Raw genomic sequence first — 26,304 nt, forward strand, 5'->3', positions numbered from 1 at the left:
CTAGGTCACTCTGGACCCTATCCCTACTCTCCAGTGTATATGCCTCCTCCCCCGGTTTAGTGTGATCCATGAACTTGCTGAGGGTGCAATCCATCCCATCCTTCAAATCATTAATGAAGATGTTGAACAAAACTGGCTCCAGGGCTGACCCCTGGAGCACTCACTTGATACCAGCTGCCAACTAGACATCGAGCCATTGATCACTACCCATTGAGCCCAATGATCTAGCCAGTTTTCTATCCACCTTATAGTCCATTCATCCAATCCATACTTTTTTTAACTTGCTGGCAAGAATACTGTGGGAGACCATATCAAAAGCTTTGCTAAAGTCAAGATATATCACATCCACCGCTTCCCCCATATCTGCAGAGCCAGTTATCTCCTCATAGAAGGCAATCAGGTTGGTCAGGCATGACTTGCCCTTGGTGAATCCATGTTGACTGTTCCTGATCACCTTCCTCTCCTCTAAGTGCTTAAAATGGATTTCTTGAGGCCCTACTCCATGATTTTTCCATGAACTGTGGTGAGGCTGAGCAGTCTGCAGTTCTCTGGATTCTCCTTCTTCCCTTTTTTAAAGATGGGCACTATATTTACCTTTTTCCAATCATCCGGACCCCCGATCGCTACAAGTCTTCAAAGATAATGGCCAATTACTCTGTAGTCACATCAGCCAACTTCCTCAGCACCCTTGGATGCATTAGATCTTGACCCATGGACTTGTGTATGTCCAGTGTTTCTAAATAATCCTTAACTTGGATGACTGGAGGAAAACAGAGGGTCCAAATATGAGTACTATATTTATCTCCCTTTAAATTCCTATACTTATAGGGAATATTGCAAACACTGAGGCGGTATTATCCAAGGCAACGGATTAGTTTTTAAGGGTGACTAATATACTTATTGTTTTACATTAGCAAAAGTAGCTGGGATTTTAGACGGCAACTCAACCTATTTAGAAATGCTTTTTAAAATGGATGTTCAACAGCTGGCTTTTTGTAGGAGGAATTAATTAATAGAGACGATGTGTAGCACTGAATAGTAGATCAACAGAAATAGACAAAGTGATAGCAGCATCAGCAACAGTGTGCTTCTCTCAGGAATTGTGCTGGTGCGGTTTTTAGCAACTTCAAAGAGCTGTTAGGGAGCTTAGAGGAAAGAGTGGCAATTTGTTTCTTCTTATATTTTAATGTGTTCAGTAGCACAGCAGAGTCCAAATCTGACAGACAGAAAACCATATACATTACTACTGTTTGGTGAACAGGCACCCTCGGTTTTCTTATTAGTTTGGGGTAGCTATTCAAAGGATTCCTGCTGTGTAGCCCAAGATCAACCAGAGAGTCACCTCCCCTAAAAAGCATGGAACCCTAGGGTTAGAAGGGACCACAAGGGTCATTGAGTCTAACCCCCTGCCAAGATGTTGTGTCTAAACCCTCTAAGACAGATGACTAACCAGCCTCCTTTTGAAAATTTCCAGTGAAGGATCTTCCATGACCTCCTTACGCAGTTTGTTACTGTCATAAACAGATAGCTAAGGGTTAATGTCTCTTTCACCTGAAGCACTTGACCAGAGGACCAATCAGGAAACCGGATTTTTTCAACTCTGGGTGGAGGGAAGTTTGTGTCTGAGTCTTTGTTTTCTGTCTGCCTGCTTTCTCTGAGCTTTGGAGAAGTATTTCTGCTTTCTAATCTTCTGTTTCCAAGTTGTAAGTACCAAAAAGTTTGTTTCTTTTGTATTTACATGAATATAGTGCTGGAGTGCTTTGATTTGTATTCTTTTTGAATAAGGCTGTTTATTCATATTTCTTTTAAGCAATCAACCCTGTATTTGTCACCTTAATACAGAGAGACCATTTGTATGTAATTTTCTTTCTTTTATATAAAGCTTTCTTTTAAGACCTGTTGGAGTTTTCTTTACTGGGAAACTTCGGGGAAATTGAGTCTGTACTCACCAGGGAATTGGTGGGAGGAAGAAGTCAGAGGGAGATCTGTGTGTGTTAGATTTATTCGCCTGATTTTGCATTCCCTCTGGGTGAGGGGGGAAAGAGAGATTAACTCTAGGTAATTCTGTTCTCAAGGACTGGAAAACGGGGAGGGGGGAGTCCCTCTGTTTAGATTCACAGAGCTTGTGTCTGTGTATCTCTCCAGAAGCACCTGGAGGGGGGAAGGGAAAAAGGATTATTTCCCTTTGTTGTGAGACTCAAGGGATTTGGGTCTTGGGGTCCCCAGGGAAGGTTTTTGTGGGGACCAGAGTGCCCCAAAACACTCTAATTTTTCGGGTGGTGGCAGCAAGTACCAGGTCCAAGCTGGTAACTAAGCTTGGAGATTTTCATGCTAACCCCCATATTTTGGACGCTAAGGTCCAAATCTGGGACTAAAGTTATGACATGAGTGGCAGCGGTTACGGGATAGACAGAATCCAGAAGCCAGTAGAAATATTATATGCTAACCCCCATATTTTGGACGCTAAGGTCCAAATCTGGGACTAAAGTTATGACAGTTACATTGTTCTTACAGTTAGGAAATTTTTCCTGAGATTTAATCTAACTCTGCTATGCTGTAGTTTGAACCCATTACCTCTTATCCTGCCCTCTGTGGCAAGACAGAAAAACTTTTCTCTATCTTTTTTTATAGTGGCTGTTCAGGTATTTTTTTCCCCCTTTAATTTCCTCTTTTCCAAATGTAAACATACCTGGTTCCTTGAGCCTTTGCTCATGCAGCTTTCAGTCCATCCCTTTGATCAGACCCGCTGACAGCAATTCCGGGCCCCAGGGCAGAATATCAATAGGCCCCCATGCGCACGCAAGCTGCGCCCACACAGATGTGGCCACCAGACCTTTGGGTATACTGGTGTCCAGTGAGCTGCCAGCTACGCTGCTGGGCGTGCTCTTCTGGCATGGCCAGGGCTTCCATGTGCCTGCCTGGTAGGGTTGCCAACTGTCTAATTGCACAAACCCAAAGACCCTTCCCGTGCCCCCTTCCCTGAGACCATGTCCATGTTCCACCCCTTCTCTGAGGCCCTGGCCCCTGCTCACTCCATCCCCCCTCCCATCACTTGCTTTCCCCCACCCTCACTCACTTTCACCAGGCTAGGGCAGGGGATTGGGGTCCATGGTGGAGGCTCTGGGAGGGAGTTTGGGTGTGGGAGGGTGTGCAGGGTTGGGCTTTGGGAGGGGGTTTGGGTGTGGTCTGGAAGGGACTTTGGATGCAGGAGGGGTTCAGGGTGCAGGCACTAGGCTGGGGTAGGGGGTTCAGGTGCAGCGCTTACCTTGGGCGGTTCCCAAAAGTGACTGGTTCACCTCTGGCAGAGGCTCCTAGGCCAATAGGAGCTGCAGAGTTGGTGCTCGGGGCAGGGGCAACACACAGACCTCCCTCCCCAGGGGCTGCAGGGATGGTGGCCACTTCCAAGAGCAGCGTGGAGCAAGGGTAGACAGGAAGCCTGGCTTTGCCCTGCTGAACTGCTGCTGGCAGTGGTTGGGGGACCCCTGGGCCCCTAGCCAATTGCCTTCTTTGCCCCCTGTCAGCAGGCTTGCCTTTGATCATCCTTGGCACTTGCCTCTGGATCCTTTCCAGTTTCTCTACATCTTTTCTGTACATTAGTGACCAAAATTGGATACAGTACTGCAGCCAAGGCCTAACAAGCACCGAGTAGAGCAGTACTATCACCTTCTGTGACTTGCATACTACGTTTCTGTTAAATGAAACCTAACATTGCATTTTTTTTTTTGCACAACAGCATTGCATTGCTGACTTGTGTTGAGGTTGTGATCCACCACAACTTCCTCTATTCTGTATTTGTGCATTTGTTTTTTCTTTCCTAAGTGTAGCACCTTACCTTTGTCTTTAATTTCATTTAGTTGTCTATATCCCAATTCTCCAGCTTAAGATCCCTTTGAATTTTCTCTCTGTCTTCCAAAGTACTGGCAGTTTCCCCCCCCAGCCCCCACCCTGCAACCTTTGCATCATCTGCAAATTTGATCAGTATACTCTCTTCCTACATTCAGGTCAATAATAAAGATTTTAAATAACATTGGACCCAGAGCAAATGCCTGTGGAACCTCACCTGAGACCTTCTTTCAAACTGACATCATTTCATTAATAGTTACTCTTCGTTCATGGTGGTTTAACTAATTATGTATCCACTTAATGGTAATTCTGATGAGCTCACATTTCTCCATCTTATTTATCAGAATGTCATATGGGACAGTGTCAAAAGCCTTGCTAAAGTCTAGGTATATTATGTCCGCCCCATCTCCTCTTATCCAGAAAACTACTTACCCCATCAAAGAAGGAAATTAAGCTAGTTTGGCATGATTTGTTCTTAGTAAATCCATGCTGGCTGCTATTGATTACTGCTGCAGGTATTCACAAATTGAATGTTTTATATGTTGCTCTAGTAGCTTCCCAGGTATCATGTTCAGGCTGACTGGCCTATAGTTCCCCAGCGCCTCTTTTTTCCCCCTTTTTAAAGATGGGCACTACATTAGTCCTTCTCCAGTCTTCTGGGACCTCTCTGGTCACCCATGAGTTTATAAATATTAGTGCTACTGGCTCCAAGATTTCTCCTGCTAATTCTTTCAGCACCCCGGGCTGAACAGCATCAGGCCCCACTGACTTGAGTTCATTCAAATTAGTCAGAAGAACTCTGACAGGTTCTTTATTTATTCCACTCTGCCTCCCTTTCACTTTATTGTTTAAGGAAACTTTACTAGTCATCTGTTCACATTATTTTTTTGAGGAGGCTGAACCAAAGTAGACATTGAGCAGCTCTGCCTTCCTATCAACTTTCTTTACCAGCTCACCTTCTCCATTGAGCAGTGGACCCACACCATCCCAGCTCTTTCTGTTTTGTCTGACATATTTATAGATCTCCTTCTTGTGGTCTCTAACATTTCTTGCCAGCTGTAACTCATTCTTTCCCTTGGCTTTCCTGGTTTTGTCCCTACATTCTTGCGCTGTTCCCATGTGTACTTCCTTAGTGATACGCCCCTCCTTCCGTTACCTTTATGTATCCCTTTTGGTTTTTAGCGAACTAAAATACTCCTTGTGCAGCTACATTGGCCTTCTGTGGCTCTTCTTAATTTTCCTCTACATCAGAATAGTTTGATATTGAGCCTCTAGTATTACATCTTTTAGGACCTGCCAGCCCCCTTTTGACTCCTTTTCTTCCTAATTGGTTTTTCCATGGGACCTTACCTACTGTTTCTCTGAGTTGGTTGAAATCTGCCTTTCTGTAGGGCCAGTGTCCTTGTTTTGCGTTCTCGTGTTCTCCTTTCCTTAGGCTCTTGAATTCTATTAGATCAAGATCACTTCCTCCCAAGTTCTTGACTACCTTCGCGTTCACAACTAATTCAACCCTGTTGATCAACATCAGATCCAAAATGGATGATCCCCATAGTTATTTTCTCAATTTTTTGAGTCAGTTGTCTCCTACACATGCTAAAAACTTACAGTACATATTATGTTTTGCTGTAATAGTCTTCCAACAGATATCAGGGAAGTTAAACTCCCACATTAATACTACCTCCTGTGTTATCTAATCTTGTTACCTGCTTATAGAATGCCTCATCCATTTTCTCTTTTTGCTTTCAGTTTAAATAAAAACTAGTTAATTAATGCCGATTTTTTGATTGACTCTTGATAACACTAGTGTTTTTCTTCAGGCAAAGTCATAGGTTCATACAGAGAGAAAGACCTATTGGATTCCTTAGTCAATGGGTTTTCAACCTAGGGTTTATGAACAAATTTCAGGATATTGTGACCAGGCTTCTTCTCTTCACTAGATGAGAAGGAGAGCCCCAACACTCTTTTCGGTTGTACCTAGGGATCATGAAACAGAAAAGGTTGAGAATAATTGCTCTAGTCCATCCCCCACCCAAAATAGAATTGTACCTTCCAATACATATTCTGGTGTTTTGTCCAAATCAGTTTTAAACCACACAGTTGATGAGACTGCCAATATTTCACCTCGGAGATAGTAACAGCCTAGTATATATCTTAGGATATTCTTCAAAAGGGAGCAATATTCTGGCTAAATATTTCCAGTCTTAATGTAACCCATTACTCCTATTTATGTCCCCATTTATCAGACAAAACTTCTTTCCATCTTTGATGTTTACACCCTTCAAACGTTTGCAGAGTGCTCTCAGACTGTTGTAAGTTTACTGGTTGCTGAGCAAAGCTATGTATTTAACTGCTTTAATCTTTCCTAATAAGCCAACCCTCTGACAACTTTTGTTGCTTCTTTGTGAACTCCATCCAGTTGGTCAGTATTTTTCTGGTGATGTGGTGCCCAAAATTCACTGACTGCAATGCTCCAAGGGAAGCTATGTGGACTTTAGTATCTGAAAGCCTTTCAAAAGCTTCAGGTACAGTTTATTTTCAAATAGGCAACATTATTTGGAGGATGGCCAACTGGACAGGGATACTCAGTTTGTACAGACACCAGATAACATACTCAGAACATTAGCTAGTCAATATATTTCTTATAAATAGTTACATAATGTTTAGTGTAAAAAATTATGCATGCAACATTAAGGCTCAGAAATTAAGTTTTTTCCTCCTGAGTAAATAGCTGATTATGTTGCTATTCAGATATGTCCTGTATGCCTGGCTTTTTCACAGTTGTTCATATTGGGGTCTTATTCTCTTTTTTCTCTTTTACATCAATTTTATATTGGTACATCTCTGATTCTGCAAAGGGTTTCATGCATGCTTCCCTTCTAATTGTGTGAATAGTCCCAGTAAAGTTAATGAGACTATGCACAGACTTAAAGTTAACCATGTGCTCAAGCCTTTGGGTAATGTACTGATCACTATATATTACATGTCCCCTTTTAGTGCCTGATAAACAGACAATATAGATCTATTACATCTCTCTTAGCTTGAGAGCATGGTTCTTTAGCTCAAGTAGTAGAGATCAATGGTTTTTGCTTTGGAGGTTGCAGGTGTCGACCAATATGGGGGTCATTGCATAAATGGGGTCTAGCTGGGATTCCAAGTGCTGCGGGACTCAGATACTTGGGATGAGCTTCCTCTATTTAGAGGAAGTATGTAATTCATTCCTCAATGTGTGTCATGTATCGCTCTTTGTACCAAATTCCACAGAGGATATGAGTCTTTTATGGGCCACACTTATACAGCCTGGCTCTGTAGCTCAAACATTAGACACTAATGTTTTTACTTTAGAAGTCCCCAGTTTAATTCCTGATGTTTGCCAAGATGGTGGTCATCAACATTTGCAGGATTAGGGCCTTTATGAAATTGGAATCAGGCCCCGGATATTTCCTTCTTGCCCATAATAGCATATTGTACTAAGAACCAATAGTAATACCTTGTCTCAAATTGAATCAATGTTCCAATTTTATAAATGCTCACCTTGGCTCTTTGATGCTGATATGTTCAGCTTCAAATAATGGAACCCTTGTACCATGTGCTTATTTAATGATCTCCAACAAAATTGATCAGACAAACCTGTATCCAGGAGATGACTTTGCTTCGATACATTCTCCATAAAAACTTTATTCTTTAAAGGTCAGTTAAGGCTCCCTTGATTATTTTCTACTATTTACGGTGTGTGGGTATACGAAAAGCTATTGAATATTTGAACATCTGAAGTGTGCTTGATAGTTCAGTTTATTTCTTCAAGTGCACGCTATGCCTGAGACCTTAAAAAGTCTAAAACTCAAATGGCCCTAATTCCAATCTCACATCGTTTTAGTGTAGTTTTCCCCAATTTATTGCAATGTAATTGAGGATCACATCCTATCCATAAGATCAGCTCACAAGAGGCCCTCTGCTCATGAATCTTACCATTCTGTGTGACAGAGAGGGGTAGGAGCTGGCAGTATCAGCCCCTTCTTCCTCTGGGGGGAGCTCTAGGGTGCTGCCTGCAGGTCAGCAGTGGGATTGGTTTGTGGGACTCAGAACTGGCAGGGAGGCACAAAGTCACTATGGATCCTAGCTTGGAAAGGGAAGTTGGCGCTTTCATTGTGCGAGGGTGAATGTTAATGCCTTAGTAGCTTCAGTCAGGGAGAATTTAGAGAGTCCACTCACTGAAATGTGCATCAAGGAAGGCTGTAGTGGAATGACATTGCAATGAACTTCTCCCAAAAAACACTTCTATTCTTGGAACAACCCAGTTGTTATGAGAAACCTAGTACATTGGGGAGATCCTATTGGCAAGCTGATGCCATGTTGACCTTCACTCAGCTGAAGCTGATTGCCAGCTGGATCAACCTTTTCAATAAAACTAATATGTGCCAAGGCAAATATATTTCTACACACAAAACACTTAGAGAGCTGTTTCCAAGTTTAATTAAGGGATTTCAGTTGAATTCTTGTTTTGCTGCTGACACTTTCCAATGCAATCTGTCAGATATGAAAATAGGATTAGCAGCAGCCTGTACTGTAATGTGTGGGCCTGGAAGATAACGGTGTAGTAATTTAGGGCCCAAGCCAGCAAACATACATTTGAGTAACTAGACTCATGCAACTTGTCCTACTGAGTTCCCAAAAAGTAACTTATGCAAGTGTTTGCAGGATGGGCTCATAGTTGTCTGAACTCCAAGAGTTGCTGCATAGGAGCTACTGTATGTGCCTATAGTCAGGCTGACAGAAGAGAGCTATAGCAAATGGAAACTGCTATTTCTATAAGACTGTCAGAAATAAAAAAAAATAGAAGATACTTTCAGTGACATGTGCATGCATATGTAAATAAAAACAGGCTCAAAAATAAATGAAGATGATGTAAGCCATACAGGCAATTCCTATTCTCCATTGGCCAATATCCCCTGTGTGTCTGTTTGCAAACCTCTCCAAACTCTTCACTTGTCCCCATCTGTAATCTCTTTCCTGCCCTGGAAATGGTGTCATCCTACAAGGTACAATTTTAGAATAGCTGTACCTTTAATTAGTTACAACATGTTATTCATTATATATGCTACTATGTTATGATCTGCCACTAATTGCTAAGGCCTGGGTCACTCCCTCCTACAGTAAATTTTGTGGGAAAAGAAGGATCCATGACAGTTTCTTCCCCTATCATTCTGTTGGTGGCCTTTTCTCCTAGAGACTAGACCTGGCCCTGAAGTTGGTGGATTTGCAAAAGACCAAAACCATCCATGGGAGTCCAAAGCAGGGGAGGCTTAGGCCTGGTCTACACTACAGCGTTAGGTCGAATTTAGCTGCATTAGGTCTATTTTAAAATGAATGCATCCACACAATCACCCCCATTCTGTTGACTTAAAGGGCTCTTAAAATTGACTTCTGTATTTAGCGCTAAAAATCAACCTTGCTGGGTCAAATCTGGGGTAGCGTGGATATAAATGGATAGTATTGGCCTCTGGAGCTATTCCAGAGTGCTCCAATGTGACTGCTCTGGACAGCACTTTGAATTCTGATGCACTAGCCAGGTACACAGGAAAAGCTCCAGGAACTCTTGAATTTAATTTCCTGTTTGGTCAGTGTGGCAAACTCAGCAGCACAGATGACCATGACCTCCCCCCAGAATCAGAGCATAAAATGTTTCTGTGCTCCCCCATCATCTCCATCCCTGAGGTTATCACAGATTAGAAGGTGGGGGGAAAAAATCTCAAAATGACATGTTTTCTGAGCTCATGCAGTCCTCCTGCACTGATAGGGCACAGCTTAATGCATGGAAACATTCAGTGGCAGAGGCCAGGAAAGAAATAAGTGGGGGTGAAGAGAGGATGTGATGCTGAGGAAAGCTAGCAAGAGAACAGACCCCACGCTGCATCTACTGTATAACTGCCTACCCTCCTCCCCATGTTCCATAGCCTCCTCACCCAGACGCCCAAGAACACAAGGGGGAGGTTCCAGGCACCCAGCCACTCCACAGGATGGCCCAAGCAACAGAAGGCTGTCATTCAAACGGTTTGATTTTTAGTGTGGCTAAAATAAGCAATAAGCAATGTGGCAGTGTCCTTCCCTCCTCCCCCACCCTACCTGGGCTAACTTGTCTTTTTTTTTTTTTTTTTAAATAAAGAATGAATATATGGTTTCAAAACAAGTTACTTTATTTCAAAGGGGGGAGGGTGGCTGGCTTACAAGGAATTAAAATCAACAAAGGGGGCAGGTTTGCATCAAGGAGAAACACATACAACTGTCACACCATAGCCTGGCCTCTCATGAAACTGGTTTTCAAAGCCTCTCTGATGCTCAGCGTGCCTTGCTGTGCCTAATTGCCCTGGTTTCTGGATGCTCAAAATTGGACACCAGGCAATTTGCCTCAACCTCTCACGCCACCATAAATGTCTTCCCCCTTACTCTCACAGATATTATGGAGCACACAGCAAGCAGCAATAACAATGGGAATGTTGGTTGCGCTGAGGTCTGACCTAGTCAGCAAACAATGCCAGCAAGCTTTTAAAGTGCATGACGGTGAATGAGTGGGCTCCATGGTATGGTGGCTGCATGAGTAACCCAGGAAAAAAGGCACAAAATGATTGACAAACATTGCTTTCATGGAGGGAGGGGCAACTGACAACATGTACCAAAAGCCACCCGCTACAATGTTTTTGCCCCGCCTCAGGCACTGGGAGCTTAACCCAGAATTCCAATTGGCAGTGGAGACTGCAGGAATTGTGGGATAGCTACCCCCTGTGTATCACTTTGTAAGTCAATACTAGCCACGGTAGTGAGGACGCACTCCACTGACTTAATGCGCTTAGTGGGGACATACGCAATCAACTAAAATCTATTTCTAAAAATCACCTTCTATAAAATCGATTTACTTTCATAGTGTAGCTCTATTGTTTCCATTTCATAGGTTGAAATGGAAACAATAGAGCTCATAGCTTATACTATCTATTTCACCTAATCTCGAGGCCAGAGCAGGGGCAATCATTTCCTTCCCTCAACCCATCTAGTTGCTACTCTTCCCACCTGCATTGACTGCAAACCTATGAAGGATCCCTCCATGGAAGGGGTCCCCCAACTTTTCACTGTTATGTCCCCCCTTACTCCTGTCCACATCCCCACCAGAGCTGAGAGCAGGGCCATGGCTCTGGGGAAGGGGGTACGTGGACAGGAGTAAGGGGGCCACAGCTGGGGCCAGGGCTGGGGCCAGGAGAAGAGCTGCAGATGGTGGCAAGCCTGGGGCTGGGATTAGAGCTGCAGCCAGGCCGCGGTGTGGGCTAGCAACCAAGTTGGACAAATTCCTGGAGATTTCATCACATGACATCAATTTAATTAAAAATTAATCTAATTCCTGGGAATTCCAGGACAATCCTGGAGGATTGGCAACCCAACTTGCTTCCTGTGGGGGCTGGCCCGGACCCTGCCCCCTGAACGTTTCTCTGTGCCCCACAGTTTGGGGACTACTGCTCCATGAAATGTGTGCTTAGCAGTCAGTGTTGCAGAGGCAGCTGATCCTCCCACATTGTCTTGGGAGTGGGTAGAACCTTGTATGGCGCTAAGGGGGCTTTAACTCTCTGAATAGCATCTTCCCTCCCACTTGGAATAAATAAAAATACTAGGAATGGCTGAAACTAAGCAGTCATTATCCCACAGCTGGAAACTGACCTCTAGCCTTTAGAAATCTCCTCAGCCTTGCTTCAGCATAGCTTCCAGCACCTGTTGGAAAAGAGGCATGAGCCAACATAACACGAGAGTTTTTGGGGGAGAATCCTCAATTTTTCCCCAAAGAAAACTTGAGGGCATCTGAGGAATTGGCATTACTGAAACTTGGTGGGATAATACACACGACTGGAATGTTGGTGTGGATGGGTATAGTTTGCTCAGGAAGGATAGACAGGGGAAAAAGGGAGGAGGTGTTGCCTTATATATTAAAAATGTACACACTTGGACTGAGGTGGAGATGGACATAGGAGACGGAAGTGTGGAGAGTCTCTGGGTTAGGCTAAAAGGGGTAAAAAACACGGGTGATGTCGTGCTGGGAGTCTACTACAGGCCACCTAATCAGGCGGAAGAGGTGGATGAGGCTTTTTTCAAACAACTAACAAAATCATCCAAAGCCCAAGATTTGGTGGTGATGGGGGACTTCAACTATCCAGATATATGTTGGGAAAATAACACCGCGGGGCACAGACTATCCAATAAGTTCCTGGACTGCATAGCAGACAACTTTTTATTTCAGAAAGTTGAAAAAGCTACTGGGGGGAAGCTGTTCTAGACTTGATTTTAACAAATAGGGAAGAACTTGTTGAGAATTTGAAAGTAGAAGGAAGCTTGGGTGAAAGTGATCATGAAATCATAGAATTTGCAATTCTAAGGAAGGGTAGAAGGGAGTACAGCAGAATAGACAATGGATTTCAGGAAGGCGGATTTTGGTAAGCTCAGAGAGCTGATAGGTAAGGTCCCATGGGAATTAAGACTGAGGGGAAAAACAACTGAGGAAAGTTGGCAGTTTTTCAAAGGGACACTATTAAGGGCCCAAAAGCAAGTTATTCCGATGGTTAGGAAAGATAGAAAATGTGGCAAAAGACCACCTTGGCTTACCCTTGAGATCTTGCGTGACCTACAAAATAAAAAGGCGTCATATAAAAAATGGAAACTAGATCAGATCACGAAGGATGAATATAGGCAAATAACACAGGAATGCAGAGGCAAGATTAGAAAAGCAAAGGCACAGAATGAACTCAAACTAGCTATGGGAATAAAGGGAAACAAGAAGACTTTTTATCAATACATTAGAAGCAAGAGGAAGACTAAGGACAGGGTAGGCCCACTGCTCAATGAGGAGGGGGAAACAGTAACGGGAGACTTGGAAATGGCAGAGATGCTTAATGACTTATTTGTTTCGGTCTTCACTGAGAAGTCTGAAGGAATGTCTAGTATAGTGAATGCTTACGGGAAGAGGGTAGGTTTAGAAGAGAAAATAAAAAAAGAGCAAGTAAAAAATCACTTAGAAAAGTTAGATGCCTGCAAGTCACCAGGGCCTGATGAAATGCATCCTAGAATACTCAAGGAGTTAATAGAAGAGGTATCTGAGCCTCTAGCTATTATCTTTGGGAAATCATGGGAGACGGGGGAGATTCCAGAAGACTGGAAGGGGGCAAATATAGTGCCCATCTATAAAAAGGGAAATAAAAACAACCCAGGAAACTACAGACCAGTTAGTTTAACTTCTGTGCCAGGGAAGATAATGGAGCAGGTAATCAAAGAAATCATCTGCAAACACTTGGAAGGTGGTAAGGTGATAGGGAATAGCCAGCATGGATTTGTAAAGAACAAATCGTGTCAAACTAATTTGATAGCGTTCTTTGATAGGATAATGAGCCTTGTGGATAAGGGAGAAGCGGTGGATGTGATATACCTAGACTTTAGTAAGGCATTTGATACGGTCTCGCATGATATTCTTATAGATAAACTAGGAAAGTACAATTTAGATGGGGGTACTATAAGGTGGGTGCATAACTGGCTGGATAACCGTACTCAGAGAGTAGTTATTAATGGCTCCCAATCCTGCTGGAAAGGTATAACAAGTGGGGTTCCGCAGGGGTCTGTTTTGGGACCGGTTCTGTTCAATATCTTCATCAACGATTTAGATGTTGGCATAGAAAGTACGCTTATTAAGTTTGCGGACGATACCAAACTGGGAGGGATTGCAACTGCTTTGGAGGACAGGGTCAAAATTCAAAATGATCTGGACAAATTGGAGAAATGGTCTGAGGTAAACAGGATGAAGTTCAATAAAGATAAATGCAAAGTGCTCCACCTAGGAAGGAACAATCAGTTTCACACATACAGAATGGGAAGAGACTGTCTAGGAAGGAGTATGGCAGAAAGAGATCTAGGGGTCATAGTAGACCACAAGCTTAATATGAGTCAACAGTGTGATACTGTTGCAAAAAAAGCAAACATGATTCTGGGATGCTTTAACAGGTGTGTTGTAAACAAGACACGAGAAGTCATTCTTCCGCTTTACTCTGCGCTGGTTAGGCCTCAACTGGAGTATTGTGTCCAGTTCTGGGCACCGCATTTCAAGAAAGATGTGGAGAAATTGGAGAGGGTCCAGAGAAGAGCAACAAGAATGATTAAAGGTCTTGAGAACATGACCTATGGAAGGAAGGCTGAAAGAATTGGGTTTATTTAGTTTGGAAAAGAGAAGACTGAGAGGGGACCTGATAGCAGTTTTCAGGTATCTAAAAGGGTGTCATCAGGAGGAGGGAGAAAACTTATTCACCTTAGCCTCCAATGATAGAACAAGAAGCAATGGGCTTAAACTGCAGCAAGGGAGTGTCACGGAGTCACCGGGCGATGCTCTGGAACTGCTCCCCACCAAGCCAGTCAGGACTTTGGGGAGCCTCCTCTACCTTGGAGCAGACTTGTTCAGGGCAAGAAGCTCACACAGCTTCACCTCCTGGGTCTCTCCTTGGAGCATTCAGCATCCTCTGCCCCTCCGTGCGCTTCCCACAGAGAGTCCACCCCAGCGGGGTCCTGGGGAAGCCACCGGGTCCTGCACCCCCACTTTGCAGTCAGACGTGACTCTCAGCCAGCCAGTAAAACAGAGGTTTATTCGATGACAGGAACAGGGTCTAAAACAGAGCTTGTAGATACAGCGAACCGGACCCCTCGGCTGGGTCCATTCTGGGGGCAGTGAGCCAGACCCCCAGGTCTGCCCTCCACCCTTGACCCCAGCCAGCTCCAGACTCACAACTCCTCCCTCAGCCCCTCCTCTCTGCTTAGCCCCTTTCCCGGGCCAGGAGGTCACCTGATCCCTTTGTCTCCAACACCTTCAGCTGGCACCTTTGCAGAGGAGGGGCCCAGGCCATCAGTTGCTAGGAGACAGAGTGTCAGGCATTTAGGTGCACTGGCCATTGCTCTGCCAGATACTTAAGAACTGCCATGGGGACACTGAGGCACCAATACAGTATTCAGAGAAAACATTAAGAACTTTCCCAGTTCGTCACATCTCTCCCCCCTTCGAGACCGAACTGAGCGAGGTCACTCCAGCCAGTGACCTGGGGAAGTTCGAACCCACCAAGGTTCCCATGGATGCCCCAGCATCTCTCCCATTCCTTGGTGTGAGTTACACCAGGACAGTCCAGTCTTACGCCCTCCCTTAGGTCGGGTGTGCTTGATGGCACTTGCAGGCCGCATGTGGGAAGGTTTATGCAGCCCACACCCTTTGCCACCCCAGTACCCCTGGGGTTCAAGCTGGGATTGGGTCTTTTCCCAGCCCTCTGGTCTGTGATTCGGGCTCCCTTGGTTAAGAGCCCCCATCTTGGCCTTTGCCAGCTCTGGGCTTGGGCAGCTGCTTCCCACTTTGTGGCCCAGACACAACACTTCTGCCATCCCCCCTTGCACTTTCCAGCTTTTACCGTCAGTCCCACCTCCTTGAGGCAGCCCAGCCCCCTCTTCACCTGGGACACCTGTTCCTCCCAGGTCTGGCTAAAGATGCACATGTTATCAGTGTCTGCCAGGGCCAAGTTCTCCATCGCCCTCTGCTTGTCTAGAATCTCCCCAGGCCTAGGCATGGGGTCGGCATCGGACACTGTGATGGCTTTAAGCTTCTGATAGCCCCCATAAAACCAGATCATCCTTCTCGCTTGGCGATCAGCCCCACCGGTGAGGCCCATGGGCTGTAAAATGGCTGGATCCCAGCTAAAGCCAGCATGTCCCTGACCTCTCTCTCCAGGTTCTGGGCTGCTTTCCCAGTGACTCTGAACGGGGAACACCTGATGGGGAGATTGTCTCCCACCTCACGGAAGAGATCCCCCAGGGGGTCTTCCCCCTTCTTCATCCAATCCTCCCTCTTCAGGTTCAGGGGTCCCCTCACTCTCCTCCCATCCAGCAGCTCGAAAGGGAAGAACCCTGTGGATTCCTGGGGCACCACCAGCTGTCTCCCGATTCCCCCCAGTTCTACTTCCCCTTGGGGAGCCCATTCCCGGTACAGGAATCCCTTCTCTTGCAGGACTCTGTCCCTGCAGCCTTCCCCAAGGGGGTTTGCAGCGCTGTGGCCAGCAAGTTCCCTCAGCTTCTCCAAGGAGGGATCCTTCTGCAGCTCGGTCTGGGATCCAGCAGCTGGGGCAGGGAGTGGGACCTGCTCCCTCTCGCTGGCTGGGCCTGGGGTCACAGCCCCCCTGAGCCCTGTCCCTGGTAGCTCCCTTCCTGCTGTGTAATCACTTCCCAGCAGCACGTCTGGACCAGGCAAACCTGTTTGGCAGCCGACCTGCCCTGCCCGGGTGTCCCTGCACTCAGCTGGGGTCTCAGCTCCCCCCCGTGCTCAGCGCTGCCCTTGCTGTCCCAGTGGGGGCAGGCAGTGAGCTCTCTGCTCTGGTCACAGCATCAGAGCCAGCGTGAGCCCCCTCTCCGGTGTGCAGGGGGGCGGGGAACATCTCTCCCTCCCTCTCAGCCCCAGGGGGCTGGTTACAGGTAGGCAGGTATCCTGAGCCCAGCAGCCCCTCCCCCCTGCCAGCCAGGTTATTTGCATTTTCACTGACCATTTCAATCCTAGCCAATTGGTTCCCTGGATTTGAATTCAAACCCTCGGCCGTTACAGGAGCGGGGCCTGGATCCTGTCCCATGGGAAGACAGTCACCCCCCAACAGGGCCTCCCAGCCGATATCCTGGAGAACCCCAACTACCAGCCAGCCCGACCCCTTCTGGGTCTGCACAGGGATCTGGGCCATAGGCAGGCCGAGGGGCCTCACCCCAGGGAACTTCACCAGGTCCCACAGTCCCTCAGCATCTGGGGCTGCACCACCACAGTTCTCTCTGTCCCAGGGTCTCGCCCCTGCAGGCGTGTTTCCCCACTGACCCCTGGGCAGCCCCCTATGTCTCTCTGCTCCACCATCACCAGTTCACGCTGCTGCTGCTTCTTCTGCAGCTTTTCCTCGGGCTCTTCCTTTCTCTCATGGTCCTCTCGCTCTCTCGGGCTCTGCTCCCATCCCATCCGTCTCCAATCTCCTGATGGGGAACCCAATCGTGAAGACCCTCGTCTGATTGGGGACCAGACTCCTGGGGATGCCTGGCTGATGCTCCAGCTGCTCTCAGATCCTCTTGTAGTCCCATCTGGGCCAGGAATCTGCTCCTCAGAGCGGTGCTTCTCCTTCAACTGCACGATTAACTGTGCCTTGGTGAATTTCCCCATGCATAACCCTCTCTTTGTGCACAGGATCACAATGTCCTTCTCAAGGAGATGGTGATAGGCCATCACTTCACCGTTCCCAAGTGGCTCTGGACTCACAGGCCTGTGTGCTCTTGGCTCCCCCATGGTTTCCAGGAAGAACCCCTGGTGTGCCAGCCCTTCTTGTGATCACCACCTCTTTGCCAGGGTCGAGCTGCAGACTCCTCCGCCCCTGGGACTGCTCCTGCAATCCCCCGGGGAACCCTGCTACTGCAAAAATCCTTCTCTCTCCCAGGGTCGAGCGGCAAGCTCCTCCGCCCCTGAGACTGCTCGCTGCAGTCCTCAGGGGGACCCTGTTACTCCAACAGTCCTTCTCGCTGGTCACATGCTCCCAGAGGTTAACTGCCCCCTGAAACCGTCCCTCTCTGAGCCTTCAGCACGCCTGGTCCTCATTATCCCTCCTTTGTTTTACTGCTCCCCAGTCACTTACTGCAAGCAGCGCCATTCACGGGGTGCAGTACGTCCTGCCGCTGCCACCAGTTGTCACGGAGTCACCGGGCGATGCTCTGGAACTGCTCCCCACCAAGCCAGTCAGGACTTTGGGGAGCCTCCTCTATCTTGGAGCAGACTTGTTCAGGGCAAGAAGCTCACACAGCTTCACCTCCTGGGTCTCTCCTTGGAGCATTCAGCATCCTCTGCCCCTCCGTGCGCTTCCCACAGAGAGTCCACCCCAGCGGGGTCCTGGGGAAGCCACCGGGTCCTGCACCCCCACTTTGCAGTCAGACGTGACTCTCAGCCAGCCAGTAAAACAGAGGTTTATTCGATGACAGGAACAGGGTCTAAAACAGAGCTTGTAGATACAGCGAACCGGACCCCTCGGCTGGGTCCATTCTGGGGGCAGTGAGCCAGACCCCCAGGTCTGCCCTCCACCCTTGACCCCAGCCAGCTCCAGACTCACAACCCCTCCCTCAGCCCCTCCTCTCTGCTTAGCCCCTTTCCCGGGCCAGGAGGTCACCTGATCCCTTTGTCTCCAACACCTTCAGCTGGCACCTTTGCAGAGGAGGGGCCCAGGCCATCAGTTGCTAGGAGACAGAGTGTCAGGCATTTAGGTGCACTGGCCATTGCTCTGCCAGATACTTAAGAACTGCCATGGGGACACTGAGGCACCAATACAGTATTCAGAGAAAACATTAAGAACTTTCCCAGTTCGTCACAGGGAGATATAGGTTGGACATTAGGAAAAAGTTCCTAACTGTCAGGGTAGTTAAACACTGGAATAGATTGCCTAGGGAAGTTGTGGAATCTCCATCTCTGGAGATATTTAAGAGTAGGTTAGATAAATGTCTATTAGGGATGGTCTAGACAGTATTTGGTCCTGCCATGAAGGCAGGGGACTGGACTCGATGACCTCTCGAGGTCCCTTCCAGTCCTAGAGTCTATGAGTCTATGAGTCTATAAGTGGGTATTCACCCACGAAAGCTCATGCTCCAAAACATCTGTTAGTCTATAAGGTGCCACAGGATTCTTTGCTGCTTTTACAGATCCAGACTAACACGGCTACCCCTCTGATACTTGAGGGCAGGTGGATTTTGAATAGTCATTTCTAAAGGCTAAACTGTTCCTAAACAGTAGAAAAATTTAAGACCAGATTCTCATCTGTTTGGGTAACATTCAGTAGTGTTCTGCAGTCAGTGAAATAATGCAGACTTTTACACTGAATTCACTGAGAACAGACGCAGAGTAGCCCCAAATCCTTTAAATCTATTACTTTACATAAACCATTTAGGCTTCAGAAATGGCTATTCACAATCAGCCTGCCCTCATGTTTTCCTTGGGGAAATGCTGAAATTTCTTCATGCAGCAGCTCAAGTATCTTGTTAGCCCATGAATTGTGTGGAAATACGTATTGGAAGTTATACGGCTCATGTAGCCAGTGGAATTCATATATATAAATAACTACAATGTTGGGCCTTTAGACAGCAATTATTTTTTTCTACTTGTCTACAGAAAAAGAGGTATACCAGACAGCTTCACAATTGTTGAGCCCTTGAAATCAAATCCAGGGACCAGAAAGTGAATAATACTAATACGTGTGCACCTTTTACATTTTGATAGACTATGTTAATCCAAAAATGCCTTTTTCGTGGCTATTTTGGTAGATTAAATAGCCCAGGTGGTTGATTTTGTGACATTGTTTATGTCACTGCTAGAAATTGAAAGCAATAACAGTTTAAAAAATAGACATTAATCAAAATGACATGCAGCACCAAGTCAAAGCATATTATATCAACACTATCTTTATCATAAGGTTACCTAAAGGTTATCTTATCAGAAGTTAACGCCTTCAATTTCTATTGAAGTCACTTTATGGTAAGCTCAATTCTAAAAGATGCTGTTATTTCAGAGAGGGTAGACACCTTGAGCCTATTTCTCATTTACACAGAAGGCTTGTTTTCACCTACTGCCCTGCTGTAGCTCTTTAGCGAAGATGCTACTGTTGGTGTAGTTAATCCAGCTCCCCGAGTGGTGGTAGCTATGTCAACAGGAGAAGCCCTGCCATTTACATAGAGCTGTCTACTATGGGGCTAGAGGTAGGTCATAACTGTCACTCAGGGGTGTGGATTTTTCACACCACTGAGTGATGTGGTTATACCTGCCTAGGTCTATAGTGTAGACTGACCTAAGGCCCCTTTTATACTCTCTACCAATGTATAGAGGTCTTAAAGAGGGATTACATTTGTACCCACATTTAGACCCTTTTACACTGCTAGAGCAGCGAAAAGGAGAATCAGGCCCCTTGTATTACTCCTTTTTGCTGGTTAGATATAGTCTCTAGACATAACCTATAGTAAGTATTGGCACTTACCTGCTTTGCCTCAGGAGCATCATAGGGAAGGAACTGTGCCTCTTTCTTTCCCTAACTTGCTTCAGGGGGCAATAACTTGCCGCAGGCCTACAAAAGCAGCAAATTACTGCCCCCCTCAGGCTGGCTTAGCTGATTTCAGTAGGACAACTCACCTGTTTCATGTTAGGCAAATGCTTCAATTCCTTGCTGAATCCCTAAAAACATAGTGGGGGATGGGAAAGAGGGAGCTTACTGCCAATTTTAGTACCCAACATATATCAGACACTCAGATATCATAGTGAGAGTTAACCTCATTAGAAAGCCTGTTTTCAGTGCAATTACTTATATGCTTCAGTGCCTTGCTACATCAGGGCCTTAAAGTGCACAGCTGAGGGAGGATGTGCTTTGCATGCCTGGCTAGTTTAGCTGCGGGGTGAAAGGGTACCTCATCAGTGCACTAGGACGGAGGCAGGAGCTCCATAAATGTTGTTCATTTCAAAGGGGCTGAGAAAGGGCTCCTGGATGCCTGTTCATTTTGTAACGCAAATATCTTGACAGACGATTATAGTGATGTCTTATGTCCAAATCTTAACTTAAGCATTCAAATAACCACTCACACACATGTATTTGCATCCCCTTCCTGTATCTTTGTATGTCTGTGTGCATGTGTATTAGCATAATAGTTGTGTGTTTAAATTGGGTACTCCAAAAAAATGCATGAACGCTTGGAAATTTGATTTCTGGTGTCTTATGACAAGACATCTGCTCAAAATAAAATAGATGTTTGAAAAACCAAACAAAATCTGCACAGATCAAAATAAAAGAATGGGCTTGGGGAAGAGAATTATCTAATAGCTGGAACCAGGAACTAGGACGTGTTATATTCCTGGACGACCCATGGAGTCACTGTGTCACTTTGGCCAAGTTATATTGTCATGGCCAAGTTTCCAGCAGATGTCAACTGCACAGCTCCATTGACACCAATTTACAACAGCAGAGAATTTGTTTCTCACTGCCTGAGATTATAAGGTAAGTATTATTGTATTCCTTTTACAACGATGATGTGAGACTAATATTTGCAAAGCACCTTGGAATTCTCAGATGAATGGTGCTATCTTTACAAATAAGTATTTTAAAAAAGGACAGACTGAATTTTAATATAAGACTATAGAATCTAAAGTGATAGAGCTGCTGGCACCGAATACTATTTCAAACCAGTCACTTGGTCAGATTAGTCAGAAGTGATTTCTCAGACTGATTTATGCAAGCCCTTGACCGCTGAACTTCAGAGAATCTTTGACATCGAAAGACAAGATAAATGGTAATTGTTGAACCTCTCCCTTTTACTGTCCCTGCCAAAATAAGAACAAACTCATTACTATTTTATGGCATGATCATATTGGGAATTTCTAGCTCCCTAATTTGAAAATTGAATTATTTATTTAAGGAATACTTAATCAAAACTAAGAGGTAATATATAATTTCGTACTTGTGATGATCCATGCCCCTAGGGTCAGGGCAGCATGGCCCATCTGTCACAGTCTAGAAAGCAGCCCTTGGGTGCAGGGTAGAGTGGCCTAGTGGCCAGAGTCTGTAGCACCACCCTTCAGTGCAGGGCAATGGGGCCTAGCAGCTGGAGTCTATAGCATTGGGGCACCCCTTATGAGGTGTGGAAGCCCATTAGGGGGGCCCAGGCCCACCCAACTCCACCAGGCCCTGACCCAGGGCCCTAACAGTGGCATAGCGGCTTGCCACTGACTCAGCAGGGGGGTCCTACCAAAACACACTTGAGTTTCCCCAGGTGGGAGATACTACTCCATCACCTTCCCTGGGTCACTTCCTTCCAGAGTCTGTGTTGGGGTTTTCCATGAGATATCAGGCCCTCTGTGTTCGGCAGGGCTGGTCATCTTCATGGTTTCCTCCAGTTGCCGGGGTGCAGATAGGCTGTGGATGGCTTCGATTCCTGGTGCAGTCAGGGGCTGCAGCTGGTCCTCAGCAGGAGCTTCCCCTGCAGCTTCCAGTCCAGAATGAGCTGGTCTCCCTCCCTTTATACTACTAGAGCACTTGGAGCATGCCCAGTCTTGCCAGGGAGGCGGGACTTCCACTGTCAATAACACGGGTTTAACCCTGTCTGGGCTAGTGTGGGGTAAGCAGACCATCAGAATACCGAAATTAAACTGTTTAACATTGCTTTTAGAAAATTATAATAAATGACAAGTCCTCCACTCCAGCTGTTTAGGGAGAGTAGGCATTAAAAGAAGCATTTTAAAACAGACCTGGAAGAAGTCTTGAAATCCTATTTATTTGCAAATTAAAGGCCTGATTCAAAGTCCAGTGAAGTCACTGGGAATCTATCCATTGACTTCTGTGGGTTTTAGACCAGGCCCCTCGTTGCCAAAAAAAAAAAACCCAACCAAACAAACAATAAGTAGGAAACCTATATTTTACATTGAATGTATTTCTTCTTTCTAACTTGTTTGTTTGTCTCAGTCACCCATTATGCCTTGTCTCTTGAATTGGGGACTTCAGGGGTTGAGACTATTGTTCTCTATATGTGCAGTGACTAGCACTTTATGGCTTTCATGGCCTCTAGGTGTTATCACAATACAAAAATTAATTAATAATATTGATGACCAGCCAGCAGATTTGATTAACTCAAGAGCAGATGACTTCATCAGGTTCCTTACAGACTTTCTATGCTGCTGTTATTTATCTGGGAAGAGCTTAGGCCTGTTCTATGATTGAAAGTTGTAGCATTATAACTATTTTGTTTAAGGGTATGATTTTTCTTTTAAACCAAAATAGTTATACCGGTAAAAGCTGTAGTGTGGACACAGTTATACTGATATAAAGATGACTTATACTGGTATAGTTATTCCTAGGGCTGCCAACTTTCTAATCACACAAAACCGCATACCCTTGCCCGCCTCTTCCCCTTGGCCCCACCTCTGCCCTGCCCCTTTTCCAAGGCCCTGACCTCCACTCACTCCACCTCCCTCCCTCCGTCACTCACTCACCCCCACCCTCACTCACTTTCACGAGGCTGGGGCAAACAGTTAGGATCTGGAAGGGGGTGAGGGTTCCGGCTGGGGGTGCGGGCTCTGGGGTGGGGCTGGGCATGAGGGATTTGGGGCTGTGGGCTCTGGCTGTGGGGAGGCTCTGGTGTGAGGCAGGGTGTTGGGGCACAGGAGGAGTTGTGGGATGCAGGTTCTAGCCTTAGTTAAATTTTTTAGAGGAGTTGAGATGATTACCTTCAAGTATCTACAGAGTGGTAGAGTATGAGCCATGTTTCAGAGTTTTACATTACATCAGTACTAGAGAAAGATGAAGCCAAATTCTGGGGTCATTTTCACACCTGGAGCCTCACTGATACCTGAGTTTGCTCTGGTGTAACTGAGACCTGAATCTGACTGTGTTATCGTCAGGAACATTAGCACTGGAGTTGGTAGCTGCTGGGAAGTGTATCACTTATTCTCCATTAATCCAAAGAGCTGATGTGCACTTCTCACTAGAGGAACAATTTTATGGCAGAATGTTTTATGGACATGGCTCATTAAGGGCCCAATCCTGCAATAGATTGAGCACCTACTGAAACAAATGGAAGTTATAGTTTTGCAGGTTCAAAGACTTGCACCATCCCACATTAGGGGTATGGAGTTTAGATACAGAACCCAAGTTTTGGGTTGGGTGATCTGTGTCTAATTGCTAGAGATTAAAAATTTTGAAGTATATGGTGGCCAGTGTAATTTACATCTAGAGTTTCAAAGAAATAGCTTATTTGATAATTATAATTTTGGTTGACCTGAAACTATTTGTGAATTAGACACCAGTAGTTTAAACCATTCACAAAATGGCTGGAGGTGGTAGAGGTACTGCATCTGCCACTCCCCCTTACCCTTTAGCATTCATCTGAGATGTGGAAAACCTAGATTTGAATCCTTGCTCCATAATAGATCTGAAATGGACTCTTTCAATTCACCAAAAATTCCAAAAGATTTCAGATTCCATTCACTCAGCTCTATCTAAAACAAGTAAAATGAGTGTTCTTTCAATCCAAGATGAAAGGAAAACACCTAGTTATGTTTCATAGCTTCTCCCTGGTGGGCATGTTAGTTGATCAATGAGTATGGAAAGCAAAGACAATTTGGGATTGCCTGCACACTCTAAGTATCACTTGAAAAGTTAGACATGAAAATTAAGTGTGTGTCTTAGTGAAAGTAAAAAGCAACAAAGAGTCCTGTGGCACCTTATAGACTAACAGACGTATTGGAGCATAAGCTTTCTTGTTGCACAGACCTCAGAGTGTAGTGAAGAATAATCACTAGCACTTACATCATGCTGCAATTCAATGCTAGAATGCCAATGAGAAAATTACTCGGGAGCCTGGAAGCTTGAATTTTAATATCCATCTTACAATACTGAATAAATGTTGATTCAGATGCAATTAAGGTATAAGATACAGCTTACCTTGAATTGCAGTTAAGGTCTATACAATTTAACTGTGCATACTAAAATAATAATCAATACTTGGGATTCTCCTCCTACGGAATGTAATGAATTTCACTTCCACAGTAATGGGGCAAATTTTGTGCGAAGACTCTCCAGTGTAAATGTAGAGTAACTCTGTTGAAGTGAACTGAGTTACTCTGATTTACAGTGCAGTAACTGAGAGCAGTGTTTGGCTTCTAATATGGACCTTACAACATTACCACACTTACTGTATATTTCTCCAGGTGTAATCATAGAATTATAGAAGATTAGTGTTGGAAGAGATACCTCAGGAGGTCATCTAGTCCAATCCCCTGCTCAAAGCAGGACCAACACCAACTAAAATCATCCCAGCCAGGGCTTTGTCAAGCTGGGCTTTAAAAACCTCTAAGGATGGAGATTCCACCACCTCCCTAAGTAACCCATTCCAGTGCTTCACCACCCTCCTAGTGAAATAGTGTTTCCTAATATACAACCTTCCCCACTGCAACTCTAGACCATTGCTTCTTGTTCTGTCATCTGCCACTACTGAGAACAGTCTAGCTCCATCCTCTTTGGAACCCCCCTTCAGGTAGTTGAAGGTTGCTATCAAATGCCCCCTCAAAAAAACCCACCACCTGCTACCCATACCCCAGCGAGAGGTAATAAGCAGATCAGAAGCAGTAATCTCCATTTGGCTCTTGTCTAGGCATTAATTTTCATACTAGCTAATAGGTTTTTGCTTTTCAAGCTGTCTTTGAGACTGTGATCGTAGCTATTTGACCAATGGAGATTCATTTATCTCCATTTTTTTCTCTATTTTTTAAAACATGTACTTCTATTTATGTGCACTATGACATGGTGATCCTGGGGTGCCTGTTCTCCACTGGCCCAGATGAAGCAGGGGAAAGGCCACTTGTGAAATGTGGGATCTTGCATATGGTTGATTAAGCACTGCTTTTTTCAACCAAACACTTGTTCCCCCTTATGTAATATTTCCATTGCATATTTCTTGTGTTGGTGTGCAAAAACACTAGCTACAGTGCCTGAAATGATCACTTCTAAATGGAAAGGATGACAAAAACATGATAAGGCTGCCAAGGATTTTATAGCTCTTGAAATCTCCTGAAGATGAGAGAAAATATGGAAGCAGCATCAGAAGAGGTTTCAAGTCACTATTGGTAACAGGTTGTGTCACTTTTTACTGAAAGTTTTTTTAACTATAATTGTCCGACTGTAGCAGAGAAATGGAACATCTTGTTTGTCAATTAAGGTAGAGCAATTTACAAAAGATGTTATGACATTTGCCTCACTCTGTCTGTCAATGTGACAGTCTAGTTAACAGTGTCTTTCACCTCTCATGTATTTATCTTCAGGACAGAATGGATTCAACACTTTCTGTAGTATATACTTGCCTCCTCTCCAGGAATAATTTGTGTCATGTCTTGTGATTTGTTTCAAAAGCAAAAACCTATCAGCTAGTACGAAAATTAATGCCTAGACAAGAGCCAAATGGAGATTACTGCTTCTAAACTGCTTATTACCTCTCGCTGGGGTATGAGTAGCAGGTGGTGGGTTTTTTTGAGGGGGCATTTGATAGCAACCTTCAACTACCTGAAGGGGGGTTCCAAAGAGGATGGAGCTAGACTGTCCTCAGTAGTGGCAGATGACAGAACAAGAAGCAATGGTCTAGAGTTGCGTGGGAAGGTTATATATTAGGAAACACTATTTCACTAGGAGGGTGGTTAAGCACTTTGGATTTCCTTTTCTGTGTGCTGCAGAGAATCATTTGTGTAACCTAGTGTTTATTTCATGAAGGATATTTAATGCCCAAAATGAATAGATGACTGGCTTGATTGAAACATTGTTTGGGTCAGCATAGAAACCCCAGCTAGAGAAGCAACCTTGGAACTCTTATTTGCTGGGCTGGTTGAACTTAGAA

The sequence above is a fragment of the Gopherus evgoodei genome, chromosome 3 (genome assembly GCF_007399415.2).
Source record: "Gopherus evgoodei ecotype Sinaloan lineage chromosome 3, rGopEvg1_v1.p, whole genome shotgun sequence".
NCBI lineage: Eukaryota > Metazoa > Chordata > Testudines > Testudinidae > Gopherus > Gopherus evgoodei.